Source organism: Camelus ferus, chromosome 13 (assembly GCF_009834535.1).
Source record: "Camelus ferus isolate YT-003-E chromosome 13, BCGSAC_Cfer_1.0, whole genome shotgun sequence".
In the NCBI taxonomy this organism is placed as follows: domain Eukaryota; kingdom Metazoa; phylum Chordata; class Mammalia; order Artiodactyla; family Camelidae; genus Camelus; species Camelus ferus.
In genome coordinates, this window is record NC_045708.1 from 5,778,930 (window position 1) to 5,798,933 (window position 20,004).

General features: G+C 38.4%; 1 protein-coding gene across 2 annotated transcripts in view; it reads right to left on the reverse strand.

The window, feature by feature from the left end:
* Positions 1-20,004, reverse strand: part of RERE (arginine-glutamic acid dipeptide repeats) — a 366,156-nt gene that overhangs the window by 287,723 nt on the left and 58,429 nt on the right. The window lies entirely within an intron of this gene.

The following is a 20,004-nucleotide window of genomic DNA, read 5'->3' on the forward strand; positions in this document are numbered from 1 at the left end:
ACAATCTCACAATTCAAATCCAAATCAAAAAAAAATTTTTTTAAAGGTACAATTTCCCATCCACTCTTCTTGAGGGTAACTGAAAGAAAACAAATTCCACAGTTCAGTACAGAAACCATCAACTCTCTCAAAAGAGGTATCTCACACTTCTTACTTTGAGGAACTGTGGTACTGCAAAAATGCAAATGGGAAGTATTTGCATACATTTGCCCACTATTTGGTTCACAGTCTTTTTATTACAATTGAGCTATTTAAAACAAAATAAAACAACAACAAAAACCCACCCACCTCCTTCAATTGTAGGGAGTAGATAAGAAAGTTAGAAAAAAAGTTAAGCAAATGGTAGATTTGCTAAATCTTCTCTCCTTTTCCTTTCTTTCTTAAAAAGGTGGGCCACAGAACTAAAACACCTGGCTTGTCCTTCAACCACTACGCACTACAATAAAATCTCCTTGTACACCGCAAAATGAAATAAAACCTTGGGGAAAGGGTCAATTGTTGCTTTAAGAAGCATTAGTGCTCAGCATAAGCCCCAGGACAAGTAGAGTCCTCTCCCAACTCTCCAGGCCCCCGAGATAGTGACTAGACTGCTACATCAATCTGTGGGGTCCAGGAGACTAGCTACTCCAGGTCTAGGACTGGGAATGTGATTATGGGCCCCAGCAGTGGTCTCTGCTCTAGGAATTTGGCTAGTTTTAAGTACAAAGGCACTGATGTATCTGATTTGGATGGATTTAGTCAACTTCATCCAAACAAACTACTTCTAGAGAGTCATCCTGTTCTTCCTTGGAGACTCCGTTAACATCCGGATCACGATAAGACATTAGCATGAGCTTGCCTTGCTAACTGCTAAATGACACAGATGCGGCAGTCAGAGAACTGGCTAATTGGGAGCCCTTTCCCTCAGGAAATCTCCAAAGCCCATCCTTAATTCAGCCAAGAGTGCCCCACAATGGCAGATGAAGATATTTCTGTTAAAGAAGGCCTTGCCAAAAATGCAACTGATAAAATTCTCCAATTAAAAACAAACAAACAAACAAACAAAACTCTCTTCCTTAATATGATTTAAAAACTACATTTCAAGCCAATATTCAACATCATTATGAATTTGAAATATTAGAGGAATCCTGAATAATGCAAGGATTTATACTGTTGCCACCTTTAACATTATTTTTGGAAGTTCCAGTTAATTGAAGTTAAGGCAAGAAAAAGAAATAAGAGGTAAAAAGAGAGAGAGACAATTATTATTTGTAGACAATATGACTGCTTAACTGGGAACAATCTAAGAGAATAAACTAGAAAAGTATTAGACTAATAAGAGTTTAGTAATGTTGTTATGCAATAAATAAGTATCAGTTGCTTTCCTAAGTACTAAAAATAGCCTATTAGAAACTGAGGGGTTCACCTACAAAAATATTCTTAGGAATAAATTTAGGAGGAAACACATAGGATGTTATAAACAAAACTTTGTTGTGTTTGTCATATTAAAATTATACACACACATAATTTACTGAGGGCTTGAATAAACTAACATGTTTCTACAAGAAAAAGTCCTCCACCTTACTCCTCAAATTAATTAAAACTATTTCCATGAAAATCTCAATACACTTTGGTTTCATCTGTTTTTAGAAGTTGAGGATTGGCATAGGCAACTGAAAAAATGGTTTTATGTTCTTAGTTCAGCCTTCAGCTTGAAGCATTAACTATGCCCAGTAAGAGAAGCCTTTGGTCCATGTGACTTTTTGACAGCACTTTCCCTGCATGCCCATCTTTCCTGTCACACTTCTGGCTTTAAATGTGAACTCCAGTCCATTGATCTGTTCCTTCTGTCCCAAGGTATCACTTATTGCAATGAACTGAACTCTCTATTTTTATTCCACTGGTCTTTCTAGCATCTTCATCCTTCAACTTCCTTTGCTCCTGCCTCCTATCTACCCAGAAAATCTTCAACCCTGAATCTGGGTTAGGAAGCATCCTAGTGCAGCAATTAAGAATTCAGGCTCAGGAGTCAGCTCACCTGGATTTAAATTTTGACTCTACTGCCTACACACTGTGTAATCTGAGGCAAGTTACTTAATTTTTCTAAGCTTCCATTTCCCCATCTATAAGAATAAAACCTAGCTTAAACAACAAGTTCATACTGTATAGCACAGGGAACTACATTCAGTATCTTGTAGTAACTTATGGTGAAAAAGAATATGAAAATGAATATATGTATGTTCCTATATGACTGAAGCATTTTGCTGTACAGAAGAAACTGACACAACATTGTAAACTGACTATATACGTCAATGAAAAATAAAAACAATAATACCTAGCTTAGAGTTGTGTGTCAGGGTTAAAGAAACTAATGCATATAAAATCTTGGCACACGGATTGACACTTAATAAGCACTAAAAATATTAGCTTCTATATATGGGCCGCTCAACAGTGGCAAAACCACCTAAACATGTAGACTGGAAATGCTACTAATTTATGTCTTCCTCTGTTAGCACCATCCTGTTACATGTCTCTGCTCAGCTCCTTTTTCTGTTCCGCAACTACCCATCTTTTGCCTGCCACTTCTACATCTGAGTATTCCTCAGAGGACCTACCCGCGGGCTTGTCTTCACATACTTATATACACTCATTCTAATCACCCCTCCAACAATGTTCTCAACTCCAGCTTACATAAATGATAATTACCAAATCTCTGGATCCAACCTCCATCCTGAGCTTCAGACACCTAACTACCCAACTGGCTACATTCGGCCCCTCCATGAATGTCCTACCTGCTCCTTAAGTTCAGCAGGCTCCTCACACCTTTTCTTCCTCACCTATTTTCAGTGTCGCTTAATGGTACCATTATCCACTCAAGTAAAACAATCTCTTACTCCTCCCGCCTCCTCACAGCCAGTTACTGAATTCTTGGTTCTGCATCTTAAATATCCCTCATCTCCTTCTCTTCAGTACGGCCACCGCCGCCTCCACTCAGAGCCTCATTACCTCCCTAGTCGGTGGATGAGTTTCCCAGGGCTCCACTAACACAGCACCACAAGCTGGGCAGCTTAACCAGTAGAAATTCACTCACAGCCCTGGAGGCTCTGGGCCAGAGATCATGATGTCCACAGAGTTGGCTCCTTCTGAGAGCTGTGAACGAAGGATCTGTCCTAGTTCCTCTGCCCTGGCTCACTGATGGTCTATGTCTCTTCACATCGTTTCCCTTTGTATGTGCCCATCTCTGTATCTAAATTTCCCCTTTTTATAAGGGCACCAGGCATGTTGGATTACAGTCCACCCTAGTGACCCCATCTTAAATAATTACATTGCAACGACCCAATATCCAAATAAGAACACATTCTGGGGTATAGGATAGGGACTGCAGCATATAAATTTGTAAAGGACACAATTCAATCCATACCACTAGTCTTCCTGCCTCTGCCTTTGCTCACCTGGCCCTGCATCCAACTCCCCAACTATGAAAGCAATCTTCCCAAAATTCATTTCTGATAATGTCCTTTTCCTGCTTAAAACTCACATTCGCTGTTTTTCATCCAAACTGTGAATAATGATGATGACGATAATATAAATATTTACTGAGTGCTTAACTGTGTACACCCAGTATTATTCTAAGCCCTTTAAATGTATGGCACTATTCCTGTAGGATGGGTACTTATTTACATTTTATAAATGAACAAACACAGTAACGACATCTGTTCAATAAAGCCATGCAGTTAGCAAGTTTCAGAACCAGATTTAAACTCAGGTTCTGCACCCCAAAATAAAAAGCTCTCCACAGGGAGATTCCATTTATTAGTCAACATAGGTCTTCTCTTTTGACTTTTACCTACGCTATCACAAGTTACCCAGAGCCCAATCCAATGAGAGCTCTCATTAAACGAAAAAGGATGCTTAGAAAGAAATGCTGATCCACACTTAACAGCTACCAAATCCTTAATACCCCACAAATATCCAATCAGCCAAGCATTACCAAACTTAAAGAAGTGGGGGAGGAAATAAGGGCGAGAAGACAGAGAACCCTAAAACTGCAGGATGAGAACCCAGAAGAAGAAAATCTAAATACCTGTCCAGAATATACCCTCAGGTTAGAAATAAGGATGAATAAACAAAGTGTCTCTCAGTGTCTGAAAGGGCCTTCACTAAAAAGAGATTAGTAATTAGATTGCATGGCTGCGGTTCAATATAAAAAACAGAGGTTTTTTGCTCTAAATAGAACATAGGGGCAACCCCAGAAGTTACTCAAATAAGCTTTAAAAAGAACATAATACTTTAAATTGCTAACCATTTTTTTCCTTGAATCTATTTTAAAATACTATCTGACAAGGTCTTTAAAGGGTTCACTGTTGATTAAACCATTTTCATGGCCTAATGAGTTTGAGCCCTATTAATTCAGACTGTGCTGTGTACATTGATTTTTGTCATAGCAAGGATCAACAGAAGTAAGGTCTTCAAATTAACCAACTGCTCACAATGTTAAGTAGGAAAAAATGCCCACTGTGAAATACATTAGTGTCAAAGAACGATTCAGTGCCAACAAAGGCATACAAACAGGCTGTATTTTTTCAGTTTAAGCAGGAGAAGGAAAGCACTCCCTACCTGTAAAGACAGTTTGCCTCTTATTTCAGATAAAAAACTGTATAATGCTAAGAAAGGATAAAAGTTAAGAGACAACCTACTTTCCAGCTCTGAACTACCATCATTAGGTTGCAAAAGATCATCAGGTAGGGACAGAACACACCAAAATAGAAATCACGAGCTGAAATACTCTTGAAGGCAGTTCTTTCCCTTAAATGAAACCTTTATATCAAATAAATCTTTACAATTCCTGTGTGTTTTAGTCTTTTGACAAAGTGTAAATGAAAGATTTTGTTCCAGAGCCCTTAGCAATTTTCCATATTTAATATGTGATGAAGCAAACCAACTTTAATCCTCAGTATAACTAAACCCAAACTTTGAAGGTACCATTAAAAATGGCATCATTTATATCTTACACCATATCCAGAAATAATGTATTTTATTTTTGATAGTCACAAAAGCAACCCTGGATATACATTTCCATGAACTGAAGTTGTCAATAAGTGACCAGTTCCGTGTGCCTCCTTCTCAGGGTTACTAGCTCAGGGAGTCAGCAAAATATGGGCCAGGGGTCAGAGCCCACTGCCTGCTTTTGTATAAGTGAAGAATGATTTCTGTATTTATAAATGTTCTGGGGAAAAAACAAATCAAAAGAAGAAGAATATTCCACAACACACGAAAATTACGTTAAACTCAAATTTTAGTATCCATAAATAAAGTTTTATTGGAAACAGTCACACATTTACATACTGTATTTGGCTACTTTTGTGATGCAAAGGCAAGGCTGAGTAATTGCAACAGGACTATATGGCCCACAAAGCGCAGTGTTTATTATCCGGCCCTCTTCAGAAAAAGCCAGAGACTTACAGAACATGTTATTAAGAAGCAATGGACAGCAAAAAAAAAAGAAGAAGAAGAGGAAGAAGAAGGAGAGGAAGAAGAAAGGAGAAGGGAGAAGGAGTGAGAGAGGAAGAAGCGAGGAGAGAGGAGAGAGCGAGAAGGAAAGACAGACAGAGAAGTAGAGAGTATGAGGAGAAGATGGAAGAATAGAGGACAATCGCGGTAGGGCAAGAGGAACTTCGATTCAATCCCAGGGAATCACGCTCAAGAAGGTCCTAGCTACAAGAATAGAAGAAGAGACAATGCCTCAGAAGCCTCCGAAGCCCTCAGCCCAGAAGCCTACTCCCGACTCCCATCTTCCGCTGTCCTGGACATCCCATATTATCAGAAGAGGAAGAAGAAGAGCAACAAGAGAAGAGACGAAGAAGAAGAAGAAGGAAGAAGAAGAAGAAGCAACACCAGCACCAGCAGCAGCAGCAATGGACAGCACCATGACCAGAAGGGGTGTAATTACTGAAAGAAATACGCTCTGGTAGGCAAATCTGGAGTTGGAAAGGAAATTCCTGCTGGCACTGACCAAGATATTTCATGAAATATCCCAGATCTGAAGTTGCCATATAACCATGATGTGTGATTCACCTAAGAAATAACCAAAGGTGTGTATCCATAGAAAACAAGACATTCAGACAGACAATTCAAGACATTTTATAATCAGACGTGAGAAAATGTTTCTTCTAAGCAAAAGGAGCTACTGACATCAAAGAGAACAAAAACAAAATCAGCCAAATGGAGAACCAAACAGGTAAATTGGGGAAACCAAAACAATGGGTTTGGGGAAATTGGGAGAAAACAGTAATTAAAATTTATTTCAAAGGATGGGGGTGAGGTACTGTACATGGGGAAGTTTTCAAAAGTGTAATAAATTGAGTAGAATACATATAATGAATGGAACAAACTTAAATGCCATTTAACTCTTAGGCTAAGGAAAATTCCCCATATGTATTTCAAAATAACAGGAGACTTTGACAAATTCCATTAAAAAAAAAAAAAAGTAATACTATTTACACCAAAGTAATATTCTGTGAATTTGCTAGAATAAAACAAAAAAAAAAAAATTAAATAAGTCTGTTAATTTCAAGTTTTGATAATGAAGCAAATGTCTCTCAAACTCTTTGTAAAATCAGATTCAGTTGCTTTCTCTACATAGTATATAGCTGCTTAAAAATGTTACTTTCTATTTCTAGATACAGTGTAAATAAATACTCAATCTCAAACCTTCTCCAAAGAACTCTCTGTAACTAACTTCACTTTTAAGAAAACAACAACCAAAAAAACCTCTCTGGCTTACCTACATACCATTCCAATTCTTACAAATTTTTAAAACATACAATTCAGGTGAAAGCACTGGTGTGTACTATACATTTTACACACATGAACAGTTACTTTATACTATTCTTCATGATTAGAATGGACATACTAATTTCCACGGTGTAGTAACACCAGGAAACACAGTCACAAAATGTTTCCTAAATTTACGATTGATGGTTTAAAAATCTCAAACCCAAAATTCTAGGAGATTAATTATTTTGTCTGCCCTAATCTGTTTTTGCTTTTAAGGGAAAAAAAAATGTAAACGACCCAAAAGCTCCTTAGACTTCAAGACAGTTTTTTTCTAAACTGCAATTGATGACTTATGTATCAATGAAGTAAAAAATCAGAGACTTCCCAAAAATATACAGAAGTTTTAAAATTACAGGGAGAAAATGATTGGCCTTTGGATTTTGCTAAATGTAAACATTTGAAAAGTTCTGAAAAGTTCAACACTGATTCAGACATTCCCCAATCAAGCATTTAGCTTCAACCTTTCCACTTTGCAGAGATGTTTAAAAATGTGTCAGAATAAGTCAAACTTTTCCCATTTGTTTGAATTCTCTAATAGAGTGTACATTACTTCCTATCCCAAAATATTTGAAAATACAAGATATGCCATTCCTTTTGCTTAATATTCCACAGGTGCCTGAAAAGCAAACGCAATTCAATTTAGTTGAATCAATAAGAGAATTCCAGGTTTTGTAAGCCAGTAAGTTTTAAACCAAGCATGGATATTCCCAAGGGCCAATGACTATGATATATTATCTAAATAACCTCTCTAAGCCAAACAAGAGCACTTCTTTCCAAAACTCACATCTACCAAATTGGGACACGATGTAGTGGAGAAAGTTCAGAACACAAAGACTATTTTTCCAAAGCAAAACTTAAAAGGCCAGAAGCATGAACATGCTGCGTAACACTGCCCTCTAGAGTCTCCTTGTGATATTCTTTTTGGCTAGAATAATTAAATTCTAATCATAAGACTCTTCTAATTAAGAAGAAAGCTTTCAGTGTTCTAATACTGTGGACTGACCTTTTTTAAATGGATCGGTAGTAGTCACTACTAAAACCTATAATATTTCAATTACCCACCATTATTAAAGGTCAGCAGTACTTCCCAAAGGATAGCAAAGCATCCAAAACAGAATTTTATAATGTGCATTTTTTAAATTTTTAATTAACTCAAATTGCAGAGATCCCTAAAACAAAGATGACTTGTAGCATATAGTAATTAAACCAGCTAGCCAGGCGTTCTCTCTAGCAAAACTTCAAGTTCATACCTTTGACATAACATTCAGGCCTTGGCCCCATATAGCCAGCACTCCCTAGGGCTACTTCTCAGCTTGCTTCTGAACTCTCAGTTCCTAACAGTTCCTACCTTTTCTCTAGCCAGGCAACCAGAGCCCTAAAGGGATCTTAAGGAGCTAATGAGAACCTAAAACAACAAAGACCTGTATGAGCTGCAAAGCACAAACACCAACAACCACTTTTTCTAAGCATGCTTATAAACAACCTACCAAGGACTCAAAGTAAATTAAAACCATCCTTCTAACCTAATAAACCTACAGACACCTATAACATACCATAACTTGAGATTTTTTTTTATTATTCTTTAGCTTTAAGAACTTATTAAAAGACATGTTTTACCATGCACCACAGGTAGTATAGATTGTCTTATCTGTTATAGTAATTAACCAGGGATTTTCTGCCCTTGTTTTAATCTAGATTCACATAAGACCATAAGGGTCTCAACACTGCTCAGACTTTATTTAAAGAAAAAAAATAGATATACAGATATAGATATAGAGATAGGGATAGATATAGGGGTAGGTAGGTAGGTAGGTAGGTAGATAGATAGATAGATAGATAGATAGATAGATAGATAGATAGATAGATAGGTAGATATCTTCAACACCAAAAAAGCATGTCTTAAAGAAACCAAAACTAAGACGCAATGTTCCACAACAAAATTTCTACCATTACTTTTGAAAGCTATCTAATAAAAATGATCTAGGGGCTCCAATCCAGTAAATAAAAATAGCATCCTTTGGGGCACAAAAGTGAAAATAGGATTTCTGTAGGCTTTAGAACATGGGCTAGCAGCCTATTTTGTAAATAAAGTTTTACTGGAAGGCAGACACGTCCATTCATTACATACTGCATATGGCTGCTTTCTCACTATAAGGGCAGAGTTGAGTAGTTGTAACAGGGACCACATGGCCTGCAAAAGCTAAAATATTAACTAGCTGGCTCTTTACAGAAAAAGTCCGCCAAATCTGCTCTAGAACAAAGATTCCCATCCTTTTCCAGACATTTAGAAGCATTTCACATGTACAAGCACAGGAGAGGGGCTGGTCTGGAGAAAGGGGGATTACAGCTGCTGTCCACTCTATACTAACAATTAAGCAAATGAGACAATGGGAATGTACAGCAAGGAAGAAGTGATATATGCAGCTGATTCCTCCCATAATATGGTTCACATCAGGCTTTCCAAAAGACTGAACGGAGAACTCTAAGGTTGGGGGGTGGGTGCTATTTTACTCACAGCCAGGCTACATTAAGAGCTCATTTCTAAGGTGGTTTGGTATTTACATCAAAGGGAACATTTCAAGCAAGACTCAAGATAGCTACAACAATGAGTATGATTATATCCAGATCCCAAAGTGAATTTGAGGTAAATACCAAGGATTTATATTAATGAACCATCAAAATAAAGATTTTTTCCATAATCTACAATACGAAATATGATTAATCCCTTTGTAGGTAATTATATCTAAATACAAAAAATAGTATGAAGATGCTCTGGTGAAGAGATCCAGATTCTAGTCTAGGTTTTGATTCTTTATGTTTGTTTGGTTTTTGTTTTGTTTTGTTTTTGAGGGGGGAGGTAATTAGGTTTATTCGTTTTATTTTCTGAGGAGGTACTGGGGATTGAACCCAGGACCTCATGCATGCTAAGCATGCGCTCTACCACTTGAGCTATACCCTTCCCTCTAGGTTTTGAATCTTATAATCTTAGAAAAGTCATTTCCCTTCTTCAGACTTCAGTGTTCTCATCTGTAAAATGAGGGAAATGGGCTAAATCAGCGGTTCTCAACCATCAGCATTCATCAGAATCACCTAGAGGGATTTGTTTAAACAAAGACTGCTGAGCACCAGACTTCCAGTTCCAGCCCTGACTCATGAAGAGCCTGGACTATCATCACTCCCATCTTCATAGCAAGAAAAAAGCTAAAAACCTGAAATTAATGACTTTTCTTAGATCTTAGAACTGAAGTCATACCACCTCCAAAATCTGGAGACAAAGGAAAATACTGAGAGCCACAGCCAAGCTCAGCTGGCCTGAAGCAAAAGCTACAGGAGCCAGTAACTGGTACGAACACTTAAATGGTAATTTTGACAAATTTCCAAAGACTGAGTAAGGACTAGCCTGAGAAGTAAAAACTCCTGGATGTTCAGGTTCAGGGAGACCCACCAGGTGCTCACATGAAGATCAGGGAAAAAATCCCCTAGTGTTTTGGGCAGGGGGAAGGGAGAGTATTTTGAAATAGATCAGAGCTTTCTCTGAAAGGAAGGCCTGTTCTCTAAGGGAAACTATTCTGCCAGATCACTCACTATGTGATGTGAGGAAAGGGCAACTGACCAACTCCAGCCCTCTCTTGTCTTCCTGTCTCAAATAAGAGGAGGGGAAAAAACACTAAGGAACTTCTAAAGGTCACAGCCCATGGACTTAAGGCCCACTAAAAAACTGAGATTTAATATAAGATTATGGAATGTCTCACCACCAAATCAACAGGGTTCCAGGATAAATATCAGAGGCTTACATCTGCAAGACAGACTTTATTTAAGAAGGAATTCTTAGGGAAACCCAAAGACAACAGAGGAAGAAAAAAATCAAGAAAAACTATAGGAAGCTGAAATATCTGGCACCTACACCTACAGCAAACATTTTAAATGGCATGGCTGTTACTTACAAAGCTAAATAAACATAGTCTTACCATACAACCCCACAATTGCACTCCTATGTATTTACCTAATTGACATGAAAACTTACATTCACACGAAAATCTGCACACAGATATTTATAGCTACTTTATCCATAATCACCAAAACCAGAAAGGAACCAAGATGTCCTTCAACTGGTCAATGTACAAGGAAACTGTGGTACATCCACACAATGGAATGCCATTCATCAATAAAAAGAAATGAGTTCTCAATACACACACCCACTCAAAAACATGAAGGAACCTTTTAAAATGCATATTGTTAAGTGAAAGAAGCCAGTCTGAAAAGGCTACATATACTGCATGATTCCAACTATAGAACATTCTGGAAAAGGCTAACTGCAGAATGTAAAAAGACCACTGGTTGCCAGGGCTTCAAGGGAGAAAGAGGGAGAGGTGAACAGGTGAAGAACGGGGTAGTTTAAGGGCAGTAAAATTATTCTGCATGATAATGTAATGGTGGACACAAGACATTATGCATTTCTCAAAACCTATAGAACTATACAACACTAACAGTGAATCTTAATGCAAACTATGGGCTTTAGTTAATAACATATCAATATGGGTTCATTAATTATAAAAAATATACCGCTATACCAATGCAAGATATTAATATGGAAAACGTGTGTGTGTGTATGTGTGTGTGTTGGCTATACAGGAACTCTCCTGTACTATCAGCTCAGCTTTTTTATAAATCCAAAACTGTTCTGAAATATAAAGTCTATTTTTTAAAAGTATTGGGCATCACTCTAAATCTTTATTCATTAGGTCAGATTTCACATTTTTAAGATGCTCCTAAATGATGCTGATGGTCTAGAAAGCACCTTTGGAAATCCACCAAGGTATGGCTCCTTCAAGTTCTAATTTTTTTTTAATTCCAGTATAGCTGATGTATAGTGTTACATAAGTTTCAGGTGTACAATATAGTGACTCACAATTTTAAAGGTTATATTCCATTTATAGTTATTATAAAATATTGGCTATACTGTTGTGTTGTACTATATATCCTTGCAGCTTATTTATTTTATACATAGTAGTTTGTACCTCTTAACCCCCTACTCTTACCTTTCCCCTTTCCTCCCTTCCCTCTTCCCTACCCAGGTAAGCCACTGGTAACCTCTCGTTTGTTCTCCCCTGAAGTTTGTTATCTGTGAGTTTGTTTCTGTTTGGTTATATTCACTAGTTTGTTTTCTTTTACATTCCACAAATAAGTGATATCATACAGTATGTCTTTCTCTGACTCATTTCATTTAGCATAATACCCTCCAAGTCCATCCATGTTGCTGTAAATGGCAAAATTTCATTCTTTGTTGTCTGAGTAGTATTCCATTTTGTGTGTGTATACACCACAGCTTCTTTATACATTTATCTGTTGATGGACACTTAGGTTGCTTCCATAACTTGGAAATTATAATTAATGCTGCTATAAACATTGGGATGCATTTATCTTTTTCAATTAGTGTTTTTAGTTTTATGGATAAATATTTCCCAAATATTTTGCTGGGTCATGTGGTAGTTCTAATTTTTGTTTTTTGAGAAACCTCCATACTGTTTTCCACAGTGGCTGCACCAACTCACATTCCCACCAACAGTGTATGAGGGTTCCTTTTCTCCACATCATTGTCATTTGTTATTTGTGCTTTTTTGATGATAGCCATTCTGACAGGTGCTATCTCATTGTGTTTTTAATTTGCATTTCACTGATGAATAACAAGGTTGAGCATCTTTTCATGTACCTAATCAAGTTCAAACTCTTAATATTCTATTCAGTAATTTCACATGGGAATTATGGTCACCAATCTCCAAAATGGCTCCCACTGATCTCTGCCTCCTGGTATTCAAATCCTTACATGGTGTCATTCCCACAACTGAATATGGCTGATCTACATAATCAATATGATACTGGAGAAATGACAATGTCTTCAAAGGCTAGGTCATAAAAGACAATGCAGCTTCTTTCTCAGATCTCTTCCTCTGGAAAGCCAGGTGCAATATCATGAGGACACTCAAGCAGCCCTATGAAGACATATCATGTGGCAAGGAACTAAGGCTTCTGCCAAAAGCTGGCACCAATCTGCCAACCATGTGAGTGAACAATCTTGAAACTGGATCCTCCAGCTCCAATCAAACCTTCCGATGACAACAAACTCAGAATAAGACCGTAAGCCACGCCCAAATTCCTGCCCCCCAAATAGCGTGTGAGATAATAAATGCTGATGCTGTTTTAAGGTGCTGCTTTGGGGTAATTTGCTGTGCAACAATTGATAACTAACAGGGAGCTTAATCCAAAACATGTACATAATAGGATTGTGTTATTGTTGATTCTTATCTTTATTCTGATACACTTAGAGAAATTCCAAAACTGTCTCCATATTCATTACAAAGTGAAAATCAATTTAAAGAGTTCTTCAGTTTTCTCAAAGTACTACAATTAATCATACAATTAATCGTACAATTTCTTCAGAACATAAAGGATATAGGATGGAAGGAGAAGGGAAGGAAAAGAGGAGGAAAACTTTCATTACCTCCCCTAAACTATTACTGCTCATCCAAGGATACAAATCTGAAACTTTCACTTTTATTGCTCAAAATTATCCTTTAATAGTTTCCCAAAGTTTGTGAAAGTGAATGTGGACACTTTCAAGGTCTGCCCTATTCCTAGCTACTAGTCTCATGGGCAGAAATAATGGGTACATACAAACCTGGTCTTACTACTTTACATGATCTTGAACAAGTAACTTTACTTCCCTGCCTCACTCAGGCTCCTCATCAGTAAAATGAGGATAATTATAGCACCAATATCATGGCTACCACAGGAACCTAATTAATTAAAGCAGAAAAAGTATTTAGAGCAGTACCGTGCCTACGTGCTCAATAAACGTTAGCTATCATCATCATCATCATCTGCCATGTCCCCTCTCATAACCTAGAATGGTTCAAGCCATTACGAACGATGAGAGTTTTCAACTCACTCACACTGCCTCTTACTTTTGTATAAGGAAGACTCCTCCTATCCAGAATGGCCTTCCTTAATTTATCTTACTCTCTCACCCTTCTAAACTTTTGAAAGTTCCTTTTTTTATACAGCCTTCTCTGATTTCCCTTTTACTTACTACATCCCCACAGAAACATCCATATAAAATACTTAAATTTATTATTTGCTTCTCACATAAAACTGTCTGCTTCTTGATAATAATACATAATATTTATTGATTGTCAAGCACTGTGTGCCTACCACGTACTCATACTGGATACTTTCCACAGACAACCTAAGTTACACTTCTTTATAACTCTATAACAACTATTATTATCTTTATTTTATTGACAGAAGAATTTATACCAATGTAAACAATAGAACAGGAATTCAAACTTTACCTGTCTGGCTGCAATTTTTGTTTGTTATCACCTAAAATCTAAGGACTATGAGTTTGACATCTTGGCATCCTGAAAATATGTGAGGGAAGAACATGAAATTTCTAACAGTTATTATAAGCAGGCAACAGTTTTTTGAACTTGGCGGGGGGGGGGTTGCTGTCAGACACACACCCATTTCTATTAGCTTCTTGTTTAGGCTTTCCTGGAGATAGTCCATTCAATATACAGCATAAGTATAAATACTCTTTTTCTTATACAAATAGATAGTAGTATATACTTCAAATATCCTTCTGCAACTTTTTTGGTTTACTTGATTTATCTTGGAGATTGTTCCAAGTCAGTGCACACAAAGTACCTCATTCTTTGTAACAGCTACCTAATAGAATTCCACTGTATGAGTGTACCACATTTATTTAACTACTATCCTGTATGTTTGCAAACTTTTACTATGATATAATGCTGCAATGATAATCCTTAAACACAAATAAAGGTATGGATAGAGGATATATGATTATATAGTACAGTCAATATACCAAATGCATATCATATGACAAACACAGTTGTCCCTTGGTATCCGCAGGGACTTAACCAAGCCCAGTGTATAAAATGGCATAGTATTTGTATATAACCTACACACATCCTCCTGTACGTTTTATCTCTAGATTACTTACAATACCTAATACAATGTAAATGCTATGTGAATAACTCCTAGGTGAGCAGCAAATTCAAGTTTTGCTTTTTGGAACTTTCTGGAATTTTTTTCCAAATATTTTTTAATATTTCCACAGTTGGCTGAATCTGCAGTCATGGAAACCACAGACACAGAAAGCTAACCATACAGTAAAATGTAACTGTAGAACCTAAGTGGTAGGTATGAGGTGCCCACTATATAACTGTTTCAATTCTTCTATATTTAAACTATCAAACTTATACTTGTTCTCAAAGTGACTATATTTTTCTTTCAACTTCTCAATGAATCACCAGTATGAAATATTTTGTCAACCTTCAAAACCAAAAAATTCCAAAAATATAATTATCTGGAAATAGTTCTTGCCTGTGGTTTGTAACCCAAACAAGCAGGAGAGGTAATTATCAGAAGAATCTCAATTCAACTTCTGTCATTTTATACAAGGCACAGTCAAGCAAAGTAAAACTGCCCCAAGAGTCTTATTTCCTTTGGTCTCTCATTTGCTCTTTTACATAAACACTTGGTCTTCACCAAAAACAAAGTTCCCTATATAGGTGTCTGTTACATCTAAGAGAAGCAAGGGGAAAACAAAAACAAAAACCTCCAGAGGGTCACAGTTTGACATATTTCCTTCTTAGCTTCCTTCCTGTATAACTCTCAGAATTCCTAGCCAATAAAGAATGGTTTAACTCTTCTTTCTGGTGGGGAGGGGGGTGTGAGTGGGGGGGGGGGGGAGGACCAATGATCCTTTCCATCTTTCTTCAGAGAATATATTCATTCTTTCTCCAAAGATTCAGAAGCAGAACTTTCAAGAGAATTTCTGAATCAGAGACTACCATTCCAGCCAAGTGACAACCTCATCCAGGATCGTAAGATAACAAAACCAAAGGAACGTTATTGGCTGGTTTTTGTTTTCTCACTTAAGGGTCCTCAGTGAAAGCATTACAACAGACTTATCTTAGAGCAGTGCTTTGGTAGAACCAAATATTCAGAAGCTTCAGAGAAGGACTTCTTTTTTCTCCAAGGAATCAAAAGTCAAACACACTGCTATTTTCTAAATCTCCAAAAATGTAAGTTCTTGAAAGAACAGACATACAATTTTGAGGAATTTGTATTTTTTTAGTTGTTGAACTTTTCAAAAAGAATTCCAAGCTAAAGAGGACTCATGTGAAGTATAAAGTTCTGAGCTTTATCAATTCCTGGACAGGCAAAATGATTCAGTCCTGAGAGTGAAAACACAATGAATTTGCACTAGTTGCAGGACTTCAATTTCCCTTCCAGAACACTTCACTGTGTAACACTCAAAGCCCACAGTCAATGAAAGCCTACGGGAAATGTTGGCACCAAATAAAAGTTCTAAATAGTTTTAGATTGCTGTTAATTAGCAATGGTTCAGCAGAAACAATAAAAAGCAATGAGCAATAAATCTAGAAATGAGAGTGACGTGCACCGCAGACATACCCATCTGCTATCGCCCCACACAGCTCCAGGGACAGCCATGACCCCACCGCGGGACTGTACCACCGGGATGCAAACGCTGTTTCCCTCTCTTCAGAACCATCCCCGCCACAGGGCAAACTGCACCCTCCAGGATCCAACTCAGCATGCACCTGCTTTGGGCCTCTCCATTGGAACCCCTCTGGCACCTCATTTAGGCCTTTATCACCAGATTAATAATAAGCCTCTTCCCACACCCCACGCCCTCAGGCTGGAGCCTGCAGCCTGTCCTCCTTCAACCCTGCCCTTCCCCTCCCAACGCCCAGCATCCCAAGAACACCTTCATGAGGGCTTGAGCACCAGACACGGTGCTCAGTGCTTTACACACATGAACTCACGTCACTTACTACAACCCTCGGAATGGTATCGTACGAACATGTCACTCCAACCCTGGGAAGAGTATGTTATTTCCATTCTACATACAGATGAGGGAATACGGGCACAGAGAGCTTAATAAGTTATCTAAGCTGCACAGCCAGTAGGTGGTGGAACTGGCGTTCTCACCCAAGCAGGAAGGCTCCAGAACCCACACTCTTAATTTCTATGCCAGTAGGAACCCAGACTCTTGGTAAATTTAACTGGATGGAATTTCTAGTGGTACCTTCCAAATAAACAAGCGAATAAATATGTTTAACACTTTTACTGTGGTATGGTTCCTGTACAGTAAACTACACATATTTCAGATGTACAATTTGATGAATTTTGATAGATGTATGTGAATAAATATTTTTAAGTGCATATGTTGTTGGCTACTTTTGCTATTTGTGGACAGTTTTCACTCCTTCTATTACTTGACCTTTCATCAACATTCAACACTGATAACTTGCCCCTCCTTCGGTGATGCCTTATTCTCCTATTTCTGTGGCTGGTCTTCCTCGGGCTCCTTAGCAGGCTCCTCTCTTCATCTGAACAGGCCTCAGGACACTGAGCTACAGGACCCCACCCACCATGGGCCCTACTCTCCCTCCCTCCTCATGCACTCCCTGAACAACCGCCAACCCAAGTCTTCATTCAGTCCAGAGCTCACAAACCCATATATGCTATAAGCTCTAGGCTATCTCCGCATGGGAGTCCTATACTTAAAATGTAACACACCTCAAACCGAATTCATTGTGTAGCCCTCTCCCCAAATAAGTTCTTCCTCTGGGATCGTATCAGAGCACTGTATGAGCCTGAGTCCAATCAGGGGAGAGAAGCCACACAGTAATTTGAACAAGAAAAGTGTTCAAAATAAAGAATGACTAACTACAACAGGGGATTGGAGTGATAAGGAAATGGCTAATGAGCAAAAAAGGATAAAGGAATGGATGACATAAAATACAACAGCAAATATTATATAACAGCAATAGCATAATGACTGCCCTTCGGACCGAGACAGAGCACCCAAGGAAGAGCTCCCCCAGTCCCGGGGCTGAGATGCAGACTCTGCTGGAGAGGTCTCCCATCCAGCAGAACCTCTGGCAATCTGTCCTGCCGGACACTGAAGGAGCCCCACGTGCTGCAGGAGCCTGCCAGGCAAGCACACTGGGACCAGCAAGTAAAACTTCCCTCCTCAGTCTCTGCTGACATCCTGCCAGCTGGCCAAGGGAAAGGACTCAAAGGTCCATATTCACTGTCACAGCGAAGGGCCGACGCAGAGGGCAGAGGCAATGAAGCAAGTCCCACCATCATCGCTCGGGCCCAAGCCGTCACCTCTCTCCATTCCCCGTTAGTTCCCACCGTGGCTCACAGTATCTCTCACAAGCACTGCCATCGTAACCCTAGGCCTCCTACCACAGATGTGCCTGCCTTTTCTCCTGCAGCTGCAACCACTGTGATCTCTGTAAAGGGTAAATCCAATCCTGTCAATCCACTGCTTAAAACCTCTCAGGCATTTATCAAGTGTCCACAGGATAAGATTCAAAATTAGTAATGGCTCTGGAAGTTCCTTGCATCTTCCCTCCTCAAAATATAGACATTAGGAACTTTACATTGTTGTGTGAGAAGATACCATTTTGCTGACTTTTCGTTGTTTTGTTTTGCCTCTGGGCATGTGGTTTTCCTCTCCCTGGAACAGCGTTCCTTGTCCTCACGTCGTCACGCCCACCTTTCAGTTAGCTGACTGTTCATAATTCTTCTGGTCTCAACTCCTGCGTCACGTTAGGTGCCCCCGCTAAGTACACCCAATGGAACCTTCTTCCCCGTTTAGAACACATGCCGCACATGACTATAATTAACTGTCTCATCTTCCATGCTTTTACCTCTATGAAGGCAAAAAAATTTCTTCCTCATCAGTGAATCCATCCCAAAGAGATGTCTAGAACAATGCAGACACTCAGTGAATATCAGTTCAGTTAATGAATCTTGAGTGAAGAAGAAAGAAGACTTCATGAAGTGAATAACAGCTTAAAAGGAAAAGATTTGGGTTCTCACATTATACCTGACATGTTGACCAGTGTACATACAGTAAGATTACCCGTATATCATTCTCAGGATAAGAAAATGCCTTTGTTACATGCTTAACAACTAAGTAAAATACAAAGTCTATTACTCATGAAAAAAAACAACTAATTCAACCAGTTGGTAATATAAATTTGCACAATTATATTATATAAAATAAAGGAGGAGAGTATTTGTCTTCAAAGGGAACAGTACCATTCCAATGTAGTGTGTATATCAAAGCATTCAGTTTATTTACACCTAGTAATGAAAATCAAATATTACAACATGACGTTCCTAGCACACCATGCTTCCACAGTAGAAAGTCAATACATCATATTCGTTTTCAGTAACTTGTTTACCCAACTACAGTTCTAGAATCATTATGCAATGTAAACAGCCTTCTCAAGCACCCTGACCCCAAATGAAATGAAAGTTAGGCCTTCTCTGACATCTACTCCAAACAGGAATCTCTCTGATGACTCTCCAGAACTTTGATCAGGGCTGTAAGGACAAAAGCTATAGACCCAAACTGGAACACAGAGTCATTCTGCCACTAAGGAAGGATATTTAAGACTGCTGGTCCTGTGCTGCTCCCAGCCAACCACGATGGTTTATTTTACTGGACCTGCATAGATAGTCCAGTGTATCTGATCAGAACATGATGTCTAGTACTTTTTTATCTTTCCCAATACTCGGTCCAGTATTAATCTAACAGCTAAAGCATAATAAACACAGGCTGATTGCTGAACTCAAAAGACCAATCACAACTTCCTCTGTAAGAATATTCCACAATATAATTTCTAGGGCTGCCTTGGTAAAACCCTCATATCCACAGACCCAGGGACACACATACTCACACGCTGCACACACATTTTTAATAATACTAGTCCAAAATCAAGTAAAGGATTCAAGTACTTAATATGTTCATGTGATAATTTTTCTGCAACTGTTTTTATTCCAACTGATGTATTTCATTTTCTATAAAGTTTCTTTGTATACACATCTATAGTCTAACCAGGAAAAGCCAATCAATAAGATGAAACTCAAAAAAAGACCTCAGAGTTATTCTCTCCAGCAAGAATGATCCTTACTCAGACATCTGCATGACTCACTTCTTTGCTCAAATGTCACCTTCCCCAGCCACTCTTCAAACCCACCGCTACCACTCCCTTGGCCAAATCCTGGCACCCCCTCTCCCTCTTTCCAGATTTATTTTTCTCCATAGCACTTATT